The sequence below is a fragment of the Trachemys scripta genome, chromosome 7 (assembly GCF_013100865.1).
Source record: "Trachemys scripta elegans isolate TJP31775 chromosome 7, CAS_Tse_1.0, whole genome shotgun sequence".
NCBI lineage: Eukaryota > Metazoa > Chordata > Testudines > Emydidae > Trachemys > Trachemys scripta.
The window spans coordinates 53499275-53516989 of record NC_048304.1 but is presented as its reverse complement, the minus strand read 5'-3'; the positions used below and the strand labels follow the sequence as shown (position 1 = coordinate 53516989).

Below are 17715 nucleotides of genomic sequence, written 5' to 3'. Positions count from 1 at the left end.
CCGTGCTTGTTGCTCACTGCTCCGCAGTTCGGTGGAAAAAAATCTAGATGAGAGTGCAAAAAATGTATCTCTAGTGACATGTTGCAACCAAGGCTTTTGTATGCCTTGAGGAGGTTTTCCACCAACAACCTGTAGTTGTCTGCCTTGTTTCTGAGAAAATTTATTGCCACTAACTGGAAGGCTTTCCATGCCGTCTTTTCCTTGCCACGCGGTGCATGGTCAAATGCATCATCTCAAAGAAGTTCACGAATCTGAGGACCAACAAAGACACCTTCCTTTATCTTAGCTTCACTTAACCTTGGAAATTTTCCACAGAGGTACTTGAAAGCTGCTTGTGTTTTGTCAATGGCCTTGACAAAGTTCTTCATCAGACCCAGCTTGATGTGTAAGGGTGGTAACAAAATCTTCCTTGATTCAAGAAGTGGTGGATGCTGAACACTTTTCCTCCCAGGCTCCAATGACTGTTGGAGTGGCCAATCTTTCTTGATGTAATGGGAATCTCTTGCACGACTATCCCATTTGCAGAGAAAACAGCAGTACTTTGTGTATCCAGTCTGCAGACCAAGCAAGAGAGCAACAACCTTCAAATAGCCACAAAGCTGCCACTGATGTTGGTCATAGTTTATGCACCTCAAAAGTTGTTTCATGTTGTCATAGGTTTCCTTCATATGAACTGCATGACCAACTGGAATTGATGGCAAAACATTGCCATTCTGCAGTAAAACAGCTTTAAGACTAGTCTTCGATGAATCCATGAACAGTCTCCACTCATCTGGATCGTGAACGATGTTGAGGGCTGCCATCACACCATCGATTGTTGCAGGCTACAAGATCACCTTCCATGAAGAATGGGACAAGAACCTTTTGACGGTCATAGAACATGGAAACCCTAACATCACCTGCCAAGAGATTCCACTGCTGTATTCTGGAGCCCAACAGCTCTGCCTTACTCTTGGGTAGTTCCAAATCCCTGACAAGGTCATTCAGCTCACCTTCTGTTATGAGGTGTGGTTCAGAGGAGGGGGATGGGAGAAAATGTGGGTCCTGTGACATTGATGGTTCAGGACCAGAAGTTTCATCCTCTTCCTCTTCCTCGTCTGACTCAAGTGAGAATGATTCTGGTGCATCGGGAGCCGGCAGTCCTTCTCCGTGGGGTACTGGGCATATAGCTGATGGAATGTTTGGATAATGCACAGTCCACTTTTTATTCTTTGACACACCTTTCCCAACTGGAGGCACCATGCAGAAGTAACAATTGCTGGTATGATCTGTTGGCTCTCTCCAAATCATTGGCACTGCAAAAGACATAGATTTCCTTTTCCTGTTCAACCACTGGCGAAGATTTGTTGCACAAGTGTTGCAGCATATGTGTGGGGCCCACCTCTTGCCCTGATCTCCAATTCTGCAGCCAAAATAAAGGTGATAAGCTTTCTTAACCATAGTGGTTATACTGCGCTTTTGTGATGCAAAAGTCACTTCACCACAAACATAGCAGAAGTTATCTGCACTGTTCACACAAGTACGAGGCATCTCTCCTCACTTTGGCTAAACAGAAATGTGTCCCTTTGCAAAATCAAACACTGACAAATAAGAGCACGACACTGTATGATTTCTAGAGCTGATATAGGGCAATTTGTTCAGCAGGGTGATGTAAGCTTCGTTATGATTGCATCATCCATGACGTCTAGGAATAACATGATGCAATTCATATCGTATATGACGCAATACCAGCTTCAGATTGCATCATTCATTGTTTTGCCTAAAAAGCAAGTACTGTCCAAACCCAGTCATAGATTTATTCATAGATCCAGTCAAAGATGTATTTTAGTCATTTCTGGTTTAAATTGAGATCCCTTCCCTTTAGAACTCACTTATCCTCCGCCATTCCCAAGTCAAGGGTCGTATATACTGACCCAATAACATATCTTGAAAACTAGAGCCAATCAACAATTTTAAGCATCATTTTTGTTCTCAGTGACCCAGAATTAGTAAAGTTTGACTACATTTATTTCAGAAGCATTTTGGCTGTAGAGCAGTGTTAGAGGCTCATTAAAGCAGGGATATAAAGAGGAACCAAACATTAGAATGTCTGGAAATTAAGTTGATATATCCAGCCTCCTTCCCCACTGCTCTGATCCATTGCAACCAAAAGTGAATTAAGGTTAAATAGACCCCAGAGCCATCAAAACTGAGTCCGTGGCAAGATTTCTCCCTCCCAAATGGCCTCAATGTGCCTCCGGTTGGCTGTGCCCTGTGCAGATGCCTACTGCTGACTCCCTGCTTAGTCTAGGACATCTGCTTGCATGAGGGTGTGGACCCTGCCTTAATCCACTTCTCATTGCAACCCAAACCGTAGCAATGAATGGGACTTTAAGAGTTCACATGAACAAAGTGTTTTGATATGAGACATTGCAACCTGAGAATAGAGCAACATGGTGTTGTGTGACTTTATTAGCTCATGCCTAGGATGCAGTGATCTGTCCTTTCGATAACATGCTTGGAATGCCCTAAAATATTGTGTTTGTGTTTGGCATCTGTGCCTACTGGAAAGAGCTAAAATGGTGCACGCACAGTAACAATCAGTGAATAATAATTCACTGTGAGGGGTTTACTCTTCAAACATGAGCTAAAAAGATTTGTGAGGGAAAACAATGAAAAGAAATACAGAGTGCAAAATTGCTTTTTGCACCAGCTGCTTTGTGGTGTGTTTCTCTTTCCAGAGGATGCTTTTTGTAGCTCTCTTTCCAGAGCGATGAACAAAAGGCTGGAACTGTAAGAGAGGCCGAAATCTTGATCAGATACTTCAATGTGTGCTCTGGAACATTAGATGCTGTGTGTCATGGAAAAATTTGTTTTTTGTTTTTAAAAATAATCACGGTGAAGAAGATCTATGGCTATTATTCTTTGCTTAGTTTCAAGAACAAGATTCAGACTCTGGGAATAGTGTTTGACTTGTTATCTTGGAGTTTTAAGTTTTCAAGCTTTACTGCTTAGTGCTAAATCAAAGGAAAATAGTGCAAGTTTCTCAGTAGCTACAGAAGCTTTCAGATTTCTTTCCAAGGCTTCTTCCAGGTCATTCAGCTTTTCCGCTCCTTGACTTATAACAATAAAATGATAAACTGTCTTAACTTGAGCTTGGATCTTGACATGAAGCAGTAGGGGCAGCAATGTTATATGGCTTGAGTTTCCACATGGCTAGTTTTTATGGCTGCAGTTCCCTGTAGTCAGGAAAGACAGTTGAAACTCATTTTTAAACTGCTTTATTATTTAAAAATAAACGGCCCTGTGTTTTTTAAAACTACCCATAGATTTTTTTTTTTAATTTATTTTATTTTTCTACTTAAAAATAGGTTTGTATGGTATGGGCCAAGGATCAGAGGTCAAATTCAGGCCTTCCAATGGAGCTTGCACCTGTGTATAACCTGCCTGAATTTGGCCTACTGTCTTTGAATAGGTGTGAAAGCTGGGCAATTTTCTCTTGAATGCTACATTTTCTATTGGCTTGTCAGCCGATTAGCCCCCACGGAGCGCTCCCTAAACCCGTTCCATCAGAACCAAGTCTCAGTAAAAGTTAACAGTGCAGAATTTCCTCCGTATATGAAGTGGGGACTGAACCAAATGAACTTGGCTAGTGCTTCAATATGTCTGTGCACATCTCTCTCCTCCCTCATCGCTCTGTCACACTGTATCAAGGAGGTCACTAAAGAGATGGTCTGTCTAGTTCCTGCACTGGCAGGCAGGGCCAGTACAAGGATATTTTGTGCCCTAGGCAAAACTTCCACCTTGTGCTTCCCTCCCCCCCCCCCCTTTCCCCCGGAGCATGTATGTAGCAAGCTATATCCATAGATCTCAAATGCTTTACAAAAGCAAGAAAGTTTCATTATACTTGTGTTACAGATGGGGAAACTGAGGCACAGAGCCACCCTGACTTGCCCAAGATGACACAGTAAGTCAGTGGCAGAACCCAGGTTCTACTCATTCACAGGTCTGTACCCTTTCCACTGAATCCTACTGCCTGCTTCCCTCCTGGGTACAGTGTTGGGAAGAGGGAGGTGAGCTGCTACTTTTTTCCCTTGGTGTCTCCACTGCAGCAATGGGACTGTTGACGGGTTATTTGAGCAGGTCCTGGCTCTCTCCTCTGCCCCAAAGCATTTATAACAGAATTAATCTGGAGACAGGTGCAGTCTGTCCTTCAGGCCTGACCCAAAGGCCAATGGAAGTTTTGGATCCGTGTCTTGGTCACTCGGCAAAGCTGCAGACAGGGCCGGCTCTGGCTTTTTTGCCGCCCCAGGCAAAAAAGCCGCCGGCCGCCCCCCCCCCATGGGAGGGGGAGGGCGGCCAGAGCGCCGGGGGGAGGGCGGCGAGCCCAGCCGTGGCCCCGCTCTCCCCGGGGGCTGGAGTGCCGCGCAGCCCCCCTCCAGGTGCCGCCCCAAGCACAAGCTTGGTGGGCTAGTGCCTGGAGCTGGCCCTGGCCGCAGATGTCCTAACCTCTCCCCCCACGTCAGCCCCCCTTCCCCACCACCCTCTGCCTGTCAGGCTCCCCAGTGCACCGGGACCTGCCCCCACGACCTGACACCATGTGGAAGGCAGTGCCTGGCTGGGCCCCCTCTTGTCCTGATCACCCCTCCACGTGGCCCGGCCCCGGCAAATGGGCGGCTGCAGCCAGGCGCCGGGGGATGTGAGCAGCTGGGCCCCCCGCCCCGCTCCACCGGCTGCTCCGGGCTCCCCTCCATAGGCCCCAGGCAGAGCTCGCCCGGCTCAGGCTCATGTCCCCGAAGGTGCGGGCAGCAGTGCGGCCTGCAGGTCGGGCCGGGAGTCTGCACGTGATCGACTCCAACAGGCCATGTGGCCCTGCCCCTGGGGCAGACTGAACCACTGCGACCTCTAGCAGGGAATACAGGGCTGCACTTTCTGTCCCCTCCCAGTTGGAGAGATGGTATCTCCCACAGAGCCCTGCACTCAGCTGGTTGCTGCTCTTTGGGCACCGCTTTTTGGTGCCTCCAAATCTTGGCATCCTAGGCGGCCACCTAGTGGTTACACCGGCCCAGCTGGTAGGAGCTGTAGCTGAAAGGTTCTCTTTCTAAAAGAGTTAAAAGCAGATCCACTAAAGACTGGGGACCACCTCTTTTGCTGGTGTAGATCTTCACAGCTCCACTGCTGGCAGGATAGGGTTGCCAGGTGTCCGGTTTTCGACCAGAACGCCCGGTTGAAAAGGGACCCTGGTGGCTCCGGTCAGCACCACCAACCGGGCCGTTAAAAGTCTGGTCAGCAGTGCTGCAAGGCTAAGGCAAGTTAACTGCCTGTCCTGGCTCTGCGCTGCTCCCCGGAAGCAGCCAGTAGATCTGGCTCCTGGGGGGGGGGGGGCCACAGGACTCTGTGTGCTGTCCCCACCCCGAGCACTGGCTCCACACGCCCATTGGCCGGGAACCAGGGACAGTGGGAGCTGGGGTGGGGTGGGGGAGCAGTGCCCGCAAGTGAAAGCAGCGTGCAGAGCCCTGTGGCCCCCCCTCGCCTAGGAGCCAGATTTACTGGCCGCTTCTGGGGTGCAGCGCAGAGCCAGGATGGCAGGGAGCCTGTCTTAGCCCTGCTACACAGCTGACCGGGAGCTGCCCAAGGTAAGCCCATGCCCTACCCTTGAGCCCCTGCCCCAGCCCTGAGCTTCCACCAAACCCGGAGCCTCTTCCTGCAACACAAACCCCTCATCCCCACCACCCGCCCAGAGCCTGCACCCCCCAGTCCAGAGCTCTCACCCCCTTCCTGACACCAAAGTCCCTGCCCCAGCCTGGAGCCCCCTCCAGCACCCTGAACCCCTCATTTCTGGCCCCACCCTGGAGCCCACACCCCCAGTTAGAGCCCTCACCCCCTCCCAACCCCCCAGCCCAGTGAAAGTGAGTGAGGTTGGGGGAGAGTAAGCCACTGAGGGAGGGGGAATGTAGTGAGCAGGGGTGGGGCCTTGGGGAAGGGGTGGGGCTAGGGTGTTTGGTTTTGTGTGATTAGAAAGTTGGCAGCCTGAGGCAGGAGAGCTATGCTAGTTTACACCAGCTGAGAATCTGGCTCTGCCCTTGTTTATTGGATGCATCTTAGAGACAGGGAGGGACCCATCGAGCAGATTGCCAGTTTGAATTGCTCCCTCTCCATACATGCTCCCTCCACAGCTTGGCGTCTGGAAAGATCCTTTATTCAAGCCTTTGGTTAGGAATGATCAATAAATAGTGGATAAAGCAGGAGTCAGCAACCTTTCAGAAGCGGTGTGCCGAATTTTAATTTATTCACTCTAATTTAAGCTTTTGCGTGCCAATAATACATTTTAAAGTTTTTAGAAGGTCTCTTTCTATAATATATAACTAAACTATTGTTGTATGTAAAGTAAATAAGGTTTTTAAAGTGTTTAAGAAGCTTCATTTAAAATTAAATTAAAATGAAGAGGCCCCTGGACCGGTGGCCAGGACCCGGGCAGTGTGAGTGCCACTGAAAATCAGCTCTCGTGCCGCTTTCGGCACCCGTGCCATAGGTTGCCGACCCCTGGGCTAAAGCATCAATATAAACAAACTGCTTTTGTCATACTGGCCATGCCTCAGATGAACTGGACAGAATAATAATTTGTTGTTTGTATTATAGCACTACCCAGAGGCCCTGATCTAGGATCAAGGCCCCATTCTGCTAGTTGCTAGACATATATAAAATAGCAAGACAGTATCTGCTCCAAAGAGCTTACAATCTAACCAGGTGTTGCTATGCAAATGCATTTTGTCTGCTGGCGAAGGAAAATGTCTTGACTTATCTGTCTAGCCAAGGGGTGGAATGAGGAAATGTAAACTTGGGAGAAAGCGGAAAACATTTTCACTTAGGCCTGGTCCACACTAACCCCCCACTTCGAACTAAGATACGTAGCTGAAGTCGAAGTACCTTAGTTCGAACTTACCGCGGGTCCAGACGCGACAGGCAGGCTCCCCCGTCGACTCCGTGTACTCCTCTCGTGGAGCAGGAGTACCGGCGTCGACGGCGAGCAGTTCCGGGATCGATTTATCGCGTCTAGACAAGATGCGATAAATCGAACCCAGAAGATCAATTGCTTACCGCCAGACCCGGAGGTAAGTATAGACGTACCCTTGGTTTTAGACAAAGCTTGTAGCTTTTCTTAGTGACACAGACTAGTAATTTACATATTCTCTTAGATTTGGGTGATAATTGTTATTAAATCTTAGTTTATCAATTTTTGGCTGAGAAACATCTTTCAAATTGTTTAGTCTGATTTCATTTGACATCCACATCATGAATCCAAGCCTAGCAACCTTTCACCTTATACAGTGCTGTTTTTAACATGATACATGTTGAATCAGTTCAGTAGCACTGACTTGGCAGTGGACTTTTGAGATACCGTGGATTGGATTAGAAAACTGGTCTGTTTCCTTAAGTTTTCACTCTTGCATCTTGGCTCAACCTGTAGTACATTTTGAGCATTCATGTTACAATGTGTGCAGAGCACTAATAGGAATAAAATAAAGGGGATTTTGAGCTATTAGCAGCCCTTTTGCATTTTACAGTATTGTTCAATTTCCCAGTGCAGGAAGGAAATTTAAACACAGTAGGTTTGTTTGACTTGGGCATGTGATGATTACATAGGTGTCTAAGAAAGTATTCTAACCATTCTTGGGTTGGAGTTTTCCGAAGAAATATAAGGTAATTAGTGCAACTGTATGCATTGCACCGAATACTGCAGTGAAATATCAATGACATATTTTTCACATGAGGCTGATTTAAACCATATTGCGCCAGATTCAGTGGCAGTTAGGTGCCTAAATATCTCTGGGGATCTGGCCATTGAAATTAATGGAAATCCCCCCTCCATTGACCTAAGATAGCTTTTTGTATCTCACCCCTAGCTTACGAAATGCTGTAAACAATTAAGGAAAATATTTCTTTAGATCGGAAGAAAATGGAATGTCCTGTGTGGTTAGGGAAAGTGCATAAGTGCTGGTCATTTAATTATAGGTATATCTCCATATATTATAATATAACATATCTCCTAGAACTGGAAGGGACCCTGAAAGATCATTGAGTCCAGCCACCTGCCTTCACTAGCAGGACCAAGTACTGATTTTGCCCCAGATCCCTAAGTGGCCCCCTCAAGGATTGAACTCACAACCCTGGGTTTAGCAGGCTCATGTATGGTTCAAAATATCTTTTTTTTTTTTTTGTGTGTGTGTGGTTTCTTCCTTTTTTGCCAAAATCTCACATGCACTAGTGCAATTCAAGGAAAGTGAAATTATATCAATTTAGTAAATCCATCTTCTAGTAGAAAATTCACTGTCCTCCTAACACAGCTGAGGCTTTTTTTTTTAGCATTATAGCTGGGCTGGTTGTGGTTTAAATCCTATGGACACATTTAAGCCCTTTTACTCCAGTGTTACTCCAGAACAATAAAGGTTGCCTTTATTCAGCTGGTCCCCAAACAAACCATAGCAATGTTCTAGCTCCGATGGTCTTTGGCCAAACAAAACCTGGACTAACTGTTTAAAAAAACATGCGAAATCTCAGATCCACTCACCAAGAGTGAGTGTCCCCACCATTTGCCTGCACCCAAGAAGTGACAAAATGAAGAATCTGAAAGTCTAATCGCTTTTATTGTTAAAGAATATGGAACCTATTTAAAAGCTGAATAATGGTAGCTCACATTAAAGTGCCCTACTAATTGGTGGCACCAACTTAAGCTGGTTGGAAAAATTCCAACTGGAGCTCAGAGCTCCAGTATGAAACTGCAGAAAAACCTGAGTCTCTGGATTAAGTTTACAAGTGTGAGCAACAAGGGTGATGTCATGGTGGGAGTCTGCTATAGACCACCAGACCAGGGGGATGAGGTGGATGAGGCTTTCTTCAGGCAACTAACAGAAGTTACTAGATCACAGGCCCTGGTTCTCATGGGGGACTTCAATCACCCCGATATCTGCTGGGAGAGCAATACAGCAGTGCACAGACAATCCAGGAAGTTTTTGGAAAGTGTAGGGGACAATTTCCTGGTGCAAGTGCTGGAGGAACCAACTAGGGGCAGAGCTCTTCTTGACCTGCTGCTCACAAACAAGGAAGCATTAGTAGGGGATGCAAAAGTGGATGGGAACCTGGGATGCAGTGACCATGAGATGGTCGAGGTCAGGATCCTGACACAAGGAAGAAAGGAGATCAGCAGAATACAGATCCTGGACTTCAGAAAAGCAGACTTTGACTCCCTCAGGGAACTGATGGGCAGGATCCCCTGGGAGAATAACATGAGGGGGAAAGGAGTCCAGGAGAGCTGGCTGTGTTTTAAAGAATCCTTATTGAGGTTGCAGGAACAAACTATCCTGATGTGTAGAAAGAACAGTAAATATGGCAGGTGACCAGCTTGGCTTAACAGTGAAATCCTTGCTGATCTTAAACACAAAAAAGAAGCTTACAAGAAATGGAAGATTGGACAAATGACCAGGGAGGAGTACAAAAATATTGCTCAGGCATGCAGGAGTGAAATCAGAAAGGCCAAATCACACTTGGAGTTGCAGCTAGCAAGGGATGTTAGGAGTAACAAGAAGGGTTTCTTCAGGTATGTTAGCAACAAGAAGGTCCAGGAAAGTGTGGGCCCCTTACTGAATGGGGGAGGCAACCTAGTGACATGGGATGTGGAAAAAAGCTAATGTACTCAATGATTTTTTTTTGCCTCTGTCTTCATGAATAAGGTCAGCTTCCAGACCACTGCACTGGGCAGCACAGTATGGGGAGGAGGTGACCAGCCCTCTGTGGAGAAAGAAATGGTTCAGGAATATTTATGACTGGAAAAAGGCTAATGTAGTGCCCACCTTTGAAAAAGGGAAGAAGGAGGATCCGGGGAACTACAGGCCAGTCAGGCTCACCTCAGTTCCTGGAAAAATCATGAGCAGCTCCTCAAGGAATCGATTCTGAAGCACTTAGAGGAGAGGAAAGTGATCAGGAACAGTCAGCATGGATTCACCAAGGGCAAGTCATGCCTGACTAACCTAATTGCCTTCTATGATGAGATAACTGGCTCTGTGGATGAGGGGAAAGCAGTGGACTTGTTATTCCTTGACTTTAGCAAAGCTTTTGATATGGTCTCCCACAGTATTCTTGCCAGCAAGTTAAAGAAGTATGGGCTAGATGAATGGACTATAAAGTGGATTGAAAGCTGGCTAAATCCTCGGGCTCAAGGGGTAGTGATCAATGGCTCCATGTCTAGTTGGCAGCCGGTATCAAGCGGAGTGCCCCAAGGGTCGGTCCTGAGGCTGGTTTTGTTCAATATCTTCATTAATTATCTGGAGGATGGTGTGGACTGCACCCTCAGCAAGTTTGCAGATGACACTAAACTGGGAGGAGTGGTAGATATGCTGGAGGGTAGGGCTAGGATACAGAGGGACCTAGACAAATTAGAGGATTGGGCCAAAAGAAATCTGAGGTTCAACAAGGACAAGTGCAGAGTCCTGAACTTGGGACAGAAGAATCCCATGCACTGCTACAGACTAGGGACCAAGTGGCTAGGCAGCAGTTCTGCAGAAAAAGACCTAGGGATTACAGTGGACGTGAAGCTGGATATGAGTCAGTGTGCCCTTGTTGCCAAGAAGGCTAACGGCATTTTGGGCTGTATAAGTAGGGGCATTGCCAGCCAATCGAGGGACATGATCATTCCCCCCTATTCGGCATTGGTGAGGCCTCATCTGGAGTACTGTGTCCACACTACAAGAAGGGTGTGGAAAAATTGGAAAGAGTCCAGCGGAGGGCAACAAAAATGATTAGGGGGCTGGAGCACATGATTTATGAGGAGAGGCTGAGGGAACTGGGGTTATTTAGTCTCCAGAAGAGAAGAGTGAGGGGGGATTTGATAGCTCCTTTCAACTATCTGAAAGGGGTTCCAAAGAGGATGGATCTAGACTATTCTCAATGGTAGCAGATGACAGAACAAGGAGTAATGGTCTCAAGTTGCAGTGTGGGAGGTTTAGATTGGATATTAGGAAAAACTTTTTCACTAGGAGGGTGGTGAAGCACTGGAATGGGTTACCGAGGGAAGTGGTGGAATCTCCTTCCTTAGAGGTTTTCAAGGTCAGGCTTGACAAAGGCCTGGCTGGGATGATTTAGTTGGGGATTGGTCCTGCTTTGAGCAGGGGGTTGGACTAGATGACCTCCTGAGGTCCCTTCGAATTCTGATATTCTGTGATTCCATGAAATACACCAAACCTGAAAAGCGGCTTGAGCTCCCACCCAGTGACCTGGGACAATTACACAACACACACTGGGCACCTCTAAGAAGCAATACTTCCCCTCTCGCAACCACAGAGTCCGAGTGTAGCAAAAATAATAAAAGGAGGGAATTAACTCAGCATTAATTTGGAAAAACACCGCAACTAGGGCTCATAAACACAAACCATGAGCAAAAGACTCACCCCCAAGTAAGTTGGGCAGTGTCCTTTTCCCCTCAGGGTCTTAAATCCAGCAACCCAAAAGTCCCTTTAATGTGCCCATCCCTTCTCTGTACCCCACTCACAGTTGCTGTCCTATCAACTGCTGGGCAGTTCAGGTGTCCCTTCCCCCACTGCTGTGTGCTGCTCCTGCCCTCTGCCTTGGAGCTGCTCCCGGGAGCCTCCTGCTTGCTGTGCAGGGGTGGGGGGAAGAGTAGTGCTAATGTCAGGGGATGTCTGGGCCCCCCCCCCCGCTCCTGTACCCCATCTCCATAGAGCAGGGTGGGGACATGACAGGGCTCAGGACGGAGGGAGCTTGCTGGCAGTAGCTGCTGTCTCAACTTGCTGATCTACTTAAAAAAGCATTGTACTTAGAGTGGGGTGAGCGTACTTAAAGGGGCAATGCGCGTCTCTCTCACGCACACGGTGTGTGTCTCTGTCTCTGTCTGCCATGCTGTTTCCCCTCCCTCCATTCGTGCTGCCTTGTAGAGCGTGAGGCTACATTAACAACAATGTGCTAACCCTTGAGGGCTCAGCCGAGTGCTAGTTCATCATTTAGCAGTAAGGCATTCCCTGTGCAATATCCCACCCTTTGACTTCACCACCTCAACCAAGCTTCACAATCGTTATTGCTGTGTACAGTGTAAAATTGTACTGTGTATAAAATTGTACTGTGTACTGTACTGTATTCCAATACTTTATTTTTTATTTATTTCGTCGGGCAAAAATTTCCCTGGAACCTAACCCCCCTATTTGCATTAATTCTTATGGGGAAATTTGATTTGCTTAACATCATTTTGCTTAAAATAGCATTTTTCAGGAACATAAGTACAACGTTAAGTGAGGAGTTACTGTATCATCCTCCTTCATTCTCCTTGCCAATGGTGTTGCTGAGGGTGGGTGTAGTGATGTGGAGTGGCCTCCCGAGGACCTGGAGTGGAAGGGCCCTTGCACTGAGCCCTGGTGGGTGGAGGGGCAGGAAGTATAACAGGTGGCCCAGAAAGCTCAGTAGGGAGGGAACCACCAGAGAGACCAGATGCCTTCTGTAGCCTCCCGAGCTGGGAAGTGGCGGAGAGTGCTGAGGGAGCAGAGGACTGGCCTGGGCCACCAGGGCCACTAGCTGATTCAGACCTGGAGGAAGACAACTAGTCTGGACCGCCCAGACCATCGTTGGACCTGACCCCGGAGGGAGAAGATGACTGGCCTGGACCACCGATGGACCAGACCCCCCAAAGACTTGCCTGCAGTCCTGGAAGCCGCCCTCAACCTCGACCCCTCTTCACAGCAACAAGTACACGAAGAAGGGGAGTGTGGAAGTGGCCCAGGGATAGTAGACCCCCATCTGGCTGCAGTGCTGACAGAGGGGGAGTCAGCGTGTTGTGGCGTAGATCCCCCCTGACCGAGTGACAAAGTGCTTTGTCACTGTTAGGGTCCTGGGCTGGGACACAGTGGAGTGGGTGGGCCTGCGTCCCCCCTGCCACCCGAACACAGGGGTAGCAGTCTCCCCATGCCAAAAGCCTGAGCTTCAGTCTCTTTGCTGCCCTGCCTTGATCCAGGGCCTGGGCTAATTGGCTGTTTATTTGCTGTTCAGCCTGCACACAGGCCTGAGTCCCAGCTGCGAGTGGAGACTGCTTCGTTCCCCATGGCGGCCGATGTATCAGTGATGTAGTGAGGTGGGATGGCCTCCCAAGGACCCAGAGTGGGAAGGCCCCGGCACGGAGCCACTACAGTGGGAAATAAACTGTAGAGGTTGTGATCTGTGGAAGATGGAAATTAGGGGTGAATGCCCAGTCCTAGACACACCTGCTTAGTGACTCTCTACAGCAGTGGTTCTTAACCTTTACTGCAGCCTGCACTCCTTTGGTTCTCAAAATATGTTCTCGCACCCCTTAAACCTAGATATATTTTTGTTTGTATATTACAGTAATCATTAAATGTATAATGTTAATAAATATATAGGTTTGATGAAACAAAGTAGTTGTACTTACGTGCCTGTGCTTAATTTGTGTTTTTGATGATTTACCTTCTAAAAAAATCTGGCATGTCTTGCACCCCCAGAAAGGGCATCTTGCACCCCCAGGGGGGTGCATGCACCCCAGGTTAAGAACCACCGCTCTACAGTGATTGTACGATTCATCATCCAACTCCGATATCGTCATCTCTAACATTTTGTTTTAATGGTGTTTGCAGTTCAGTCTGACTTTCTGCTCCAGGACATGATGTGGGGAGACCACCCCCTTTGGCAACTTTCAGGTACTGCAGGTTGTATTAGCTAGTCTGGCAATTAAAGGACAGAGGAAAACAGCTGAGATCTCTATGGGTATGTCTGCACAGCAGTTAAACACCTGCGGCTGGCCTGGATCAGCTGGCTAAGGCTCATGGGGCTTGGACTGCAGGACTGTAGATCCTTCCCCTTGGCAGGGTCTCAGAACTCAGGCTCTAGTCCAAGCCCGAAGGTCTACACAGCAATTTTACAGCCCTGCAGCCTGAGCCCCACAAGCCCGATTCAGCTGACCTGGACCAGCTGCAGGTGTGTGTTTGCAGTGTAGACATACCTGTGTGATCAGCAGACCTTGGATTCATATCAGAGTGTTGCCTCTTGTATATCCTTTCAGGAAACCAGAACCACTCTCTCGTCTCATGAGGATGGTGAAGCTTTTCTTGAGTTATGGCTTGGGGGAATGCAGCATCCAGCCAATTATGTACTTTTTGTCCCCTGATAATTTCTGCGAGAGTTGCATAAGTGAAAGATTTACTCACTCTTGAGTCTCTAGCAGAGCAGAAATAGTCTAGTGACCTCTGGGATGATGCACTCCAGGTTCCTTGGCTGGGAGAAAGTGACATCTGAGCTGTTGCTTCAGAGCTCGCTCTCTCTCTCTCTCTCTCTCTTCCTCCTCTTCCCCACATTTTTGGGACTGATTTTACTAGAAATAGTGCTCTCAGAAGTGACTGCTAGAACATATTCCCTTTGCACACATTAGGCACCAAATTCTGACCTCTGTGCTTGGGTACCCACGCTGCAATCAGTGCCATTTCACTGGAGTAACGGGAGGCAGAATTTGGCTTTTTGCAGCTACTTGTGAGGCTTTCTTTACTGGGTTAGTCAGATGCTGTGAAGTTCATTCTCATTTGGATTAATCATTAAAGTATTTTGTAAAACAAGAATATCTAGTATAACCCAGGGAATTTATCAGGTAGTTATGGAAAAACTGGTTAGGAACAAGTTTCACCTTGTGATTTCAGTCCTTAAACTGTTGATGATTCTCCCATGGGAGGAAAACAATTAGGTTTTTCCTCTAAATTTTTATTGTAATTTGACTTTCCTGAATCTCTTCTGATTACATTTCCTCATCTACCAGCAGTCCTTGCTAACAAACTTAAATACCTTAAAGCTGAAGATCTCAGTGCTGTGATTATAATAAACTCTCACTCTCCTGGACAGAATCCCAAATTATGTGTATGTTGACTGAAATTACAAAGAAGAGAGAGACCTGAAGTGAAGTTCCACACTTGGGGCTTGATTCTCCATTCCATTGGTGACACTGGTGCAACCCCAGAGCATTGGAGTGAAGCATTAGATCTGCAAAGTTTGGATTTAGATGGCGTGGTCTCTCAAATACTTCTGAGTTAGAGATTAATTAAAGGGCTTTTTGTCTGCCAAGTCTCGAGTTCAGGTCCTTTGGAGTTTTTTGTTTTGTTTTTATGCAACAACTGATCTGGCTAATGTCTGAAAAGTGTAGGGTATTAGACTTATTACACTGCTTCAAGTGTTAATGACATTGGACCAGGTTCACTGTTACACTGGTGTAAATCTGGAGTAACACTATTTTAAATCAATGGAATTGCTTGCTCTAGAGTTATACCAGTATAATCAAGATCAGAATCTGTCTTAGGATCTTTAGAAGGAGAAACTCAGAAATTCAAGGGATTGAACTCCTTGTATTGACAAGTGAATGTAGAAGGAACAGTTCTGAAACCATTTTATTATTGTTGTGCCAGATCTTCCACTGGAGTAAATTAGAGAAGCTCCATTTACCTCAGTGGAGTTCCCCCACTCATACCAACTAAGGATCTGGCCCATCGAGTCTCTGTATATTTCTGTTAATGCTGTTGTCAAGGCTGCTTCCCCACTCTGAACTTTAGGGTACAAATGTGGGGGCCTGCATAAAAACTTCTAAGCTTAACTACCAGCTTAGATCTGGTCCGCTGCCACCATTCCCAAGTGGATTCCCTTCCCTGGGAAGCCTTGAGAAACTCTTCACCCATTCCTTGGTGAATACAGATCCAAACCCCTTGGATCTTAAAACAAGGAGAAATTAACCATCCCCCCTCCTTCCTCCCACCAACTCCTGGTGGATCAAGATCCAATTCCCTGGGATCTAAAAACAAGGAAAATCAGTCAGGTTCTTAAAAAGAAGGCTTTTAATTAAAGAAAAAAGGTAAAAATCATCTCTGTAAAATCAGTATGGAAAATAACTTTACAGGGTAATCAAACTTAAAGAGCTCAGAGGACCCCCCCCCTCTAGCCTCAGGTTCAAAGTACAGCAAACAGAGATAAACACTCTAGTAAAAGGTACATTTACAAGTTGAGAAAACAAAGTAAAACTAAGACGCCTTGCCTGGCTGTTTACTTACAAGTTTGAAATATGAGAGACTTCTTTAGAAAGATGTGGAGAACCTGGATTGATGTCTGGTCCCTCTCAGTCCCAGCGAACAACTTCCCAAACAAAGAGCACAAACAAAAGCCTCCCCCTCCCCCCCCCCAAGATTTGAAAGTATCTTGTCCCCTTATTGGTCCTTTGGGTCAGGTGTCAGCCAGGTTACCTGAGCTTCTTAACCCTTTACAGGTAAAAGGATTTTGGAGTCTCTGGCCAGGAGGGATTTTATAATACTGTACATAGGACAGCTGTTACCCTTCCCTTTATAGTTATGACAGCTGTGGAATCACATTGTTGTTTATTTACTTTATAAGAGCATTCTCTTCTTTTTTACGGCGAGAGAGTGGTCTGGACTCGATGGGAGTTTGCCCAGGCAACTTTGCCTTTCACAGGATGACAACAATTTGTTCCTGAAGGGAGGGTTAAATTGCTAAATTCATTTTCTGCTTCAGTCTTGTTCATTCACATTTTTTTTTTAATGCATGTGGTTATTTCTAGATGTCATATGCTCGGCACCTGATGCTTTGCAATAGCAAAAGTGAAACAAATTGAAGCAGCACCAGTGCCGACTTGGGTTATACTATGGAGATGTACAGTGTACACTTAAGACAACGAATCAGGGCCATTTTGCTACCTCGGCAGCACAAAATTGATTAATCATAGAGGATAGTAGAAGCCAAGAAAAAGATCACTTGCAATAAGCCAGATCAAGTGTTTAGATAGCTTCGGGCAATATTCACAACAGCCACAATGTTTTATTGTGCCTAATATTTTTTTGAGCTAGTCAATGGAGCAGTTATCCAGTCTGGAAGGTTAACAGTCACTGAACAGAACCTTGGGTCTCTGCTAGTCTGCAGCAAGGAGGACAATTAGTACCTGTGGCAGAGGTGGATATTTTTTCTTTGGGTTGTATCCACTCATCCGTTGAACACTGGACAGAGAGTACTGATTCCCTTAGTACAGGGTACAAAACAGCCACAACACTGGGTTATTCCTGACATAGGCTGAACATGAACCAGCAATTTACAGGAGAATGGTAATGGGATATAGAGCCCGTCTTCTGAGCCACTCACTTGCCCCAGACAGCAACCTTATTGAAACTGCAGGATGGCTTTTAAAGTGCTTAAGGGTGGGGTTGTCTGTACAGTGGTGAGACTGATAACGCGGGGTGCTGTGAGGGTAAGGCTATTCGTGTTTGTGAGATGCTCACATATTACAGTGTTGAGGTGTAAATTCCTACATAGAGTTGCCCTGAAGAGCCCTACATTGCAATGAGGAGGCAGCTGACATACATGCACGATATAGGTATGAGACCGTTGCGTCTGCCATGTATGTACAGTGGCCCTTACAGACAGGGCCGGCACCAGGCACCCAAGTACATGCATGGGGCGGCACCTGGTAAGGGGCGGCGGGGGGAGCGCAGCGCGGCGTGGCATTCTGCGGTGAGGGGCGCTCCAGTGGCACTGCGCTCGGTGGGGGGGCGGCGCTCTGGGGGGGGCTCCAGCGGCGCTCGGAGGGGGCAGGCTCCGGCGGCGCTCAGCGGGGAGGGGCAGCGTGGGGCTCGGCGCTCGGGGGGGGGGGGTTCCGGCGGCGCTCGGCACGGGGGGGTGGGCTCTGGTGTG

At 47.2% G+C, this 17715-nt stretch overlaps 1 protein-coding gene across 50 annotated transcripts in view; it reads left to right on the top strand.

The window, feature by feature from the left end:
- The window catches only part of SORBS1 (sorbin and SH3 domain containing 1), a 210460-nt gene that overhangs the window by 29834 nt on the left and 162911 nt on the right, over positions 1-17715 (top strand). For 3 of the 50 annotated variants that reach the window (XM_034777820.1, XM_034777825.1, XM_034777819.1), the window contains exon 1: positions 3888-3985. The exons of 35 other annotated variants lie outside the window; for them this stretch is intronic. The gene's annotated coding sequence lies outside the window, so the exon portion shown is untranslated. Of the gene's footprint in view, positions 1-3884; positions 3986-17715 lie in introns of those variants that run through there. 12 more of the 50 variants (XM_034777828.1, XM_034777821.1, XM_034777822.1 and 9 more) reach the window with 7 other exon arrangements.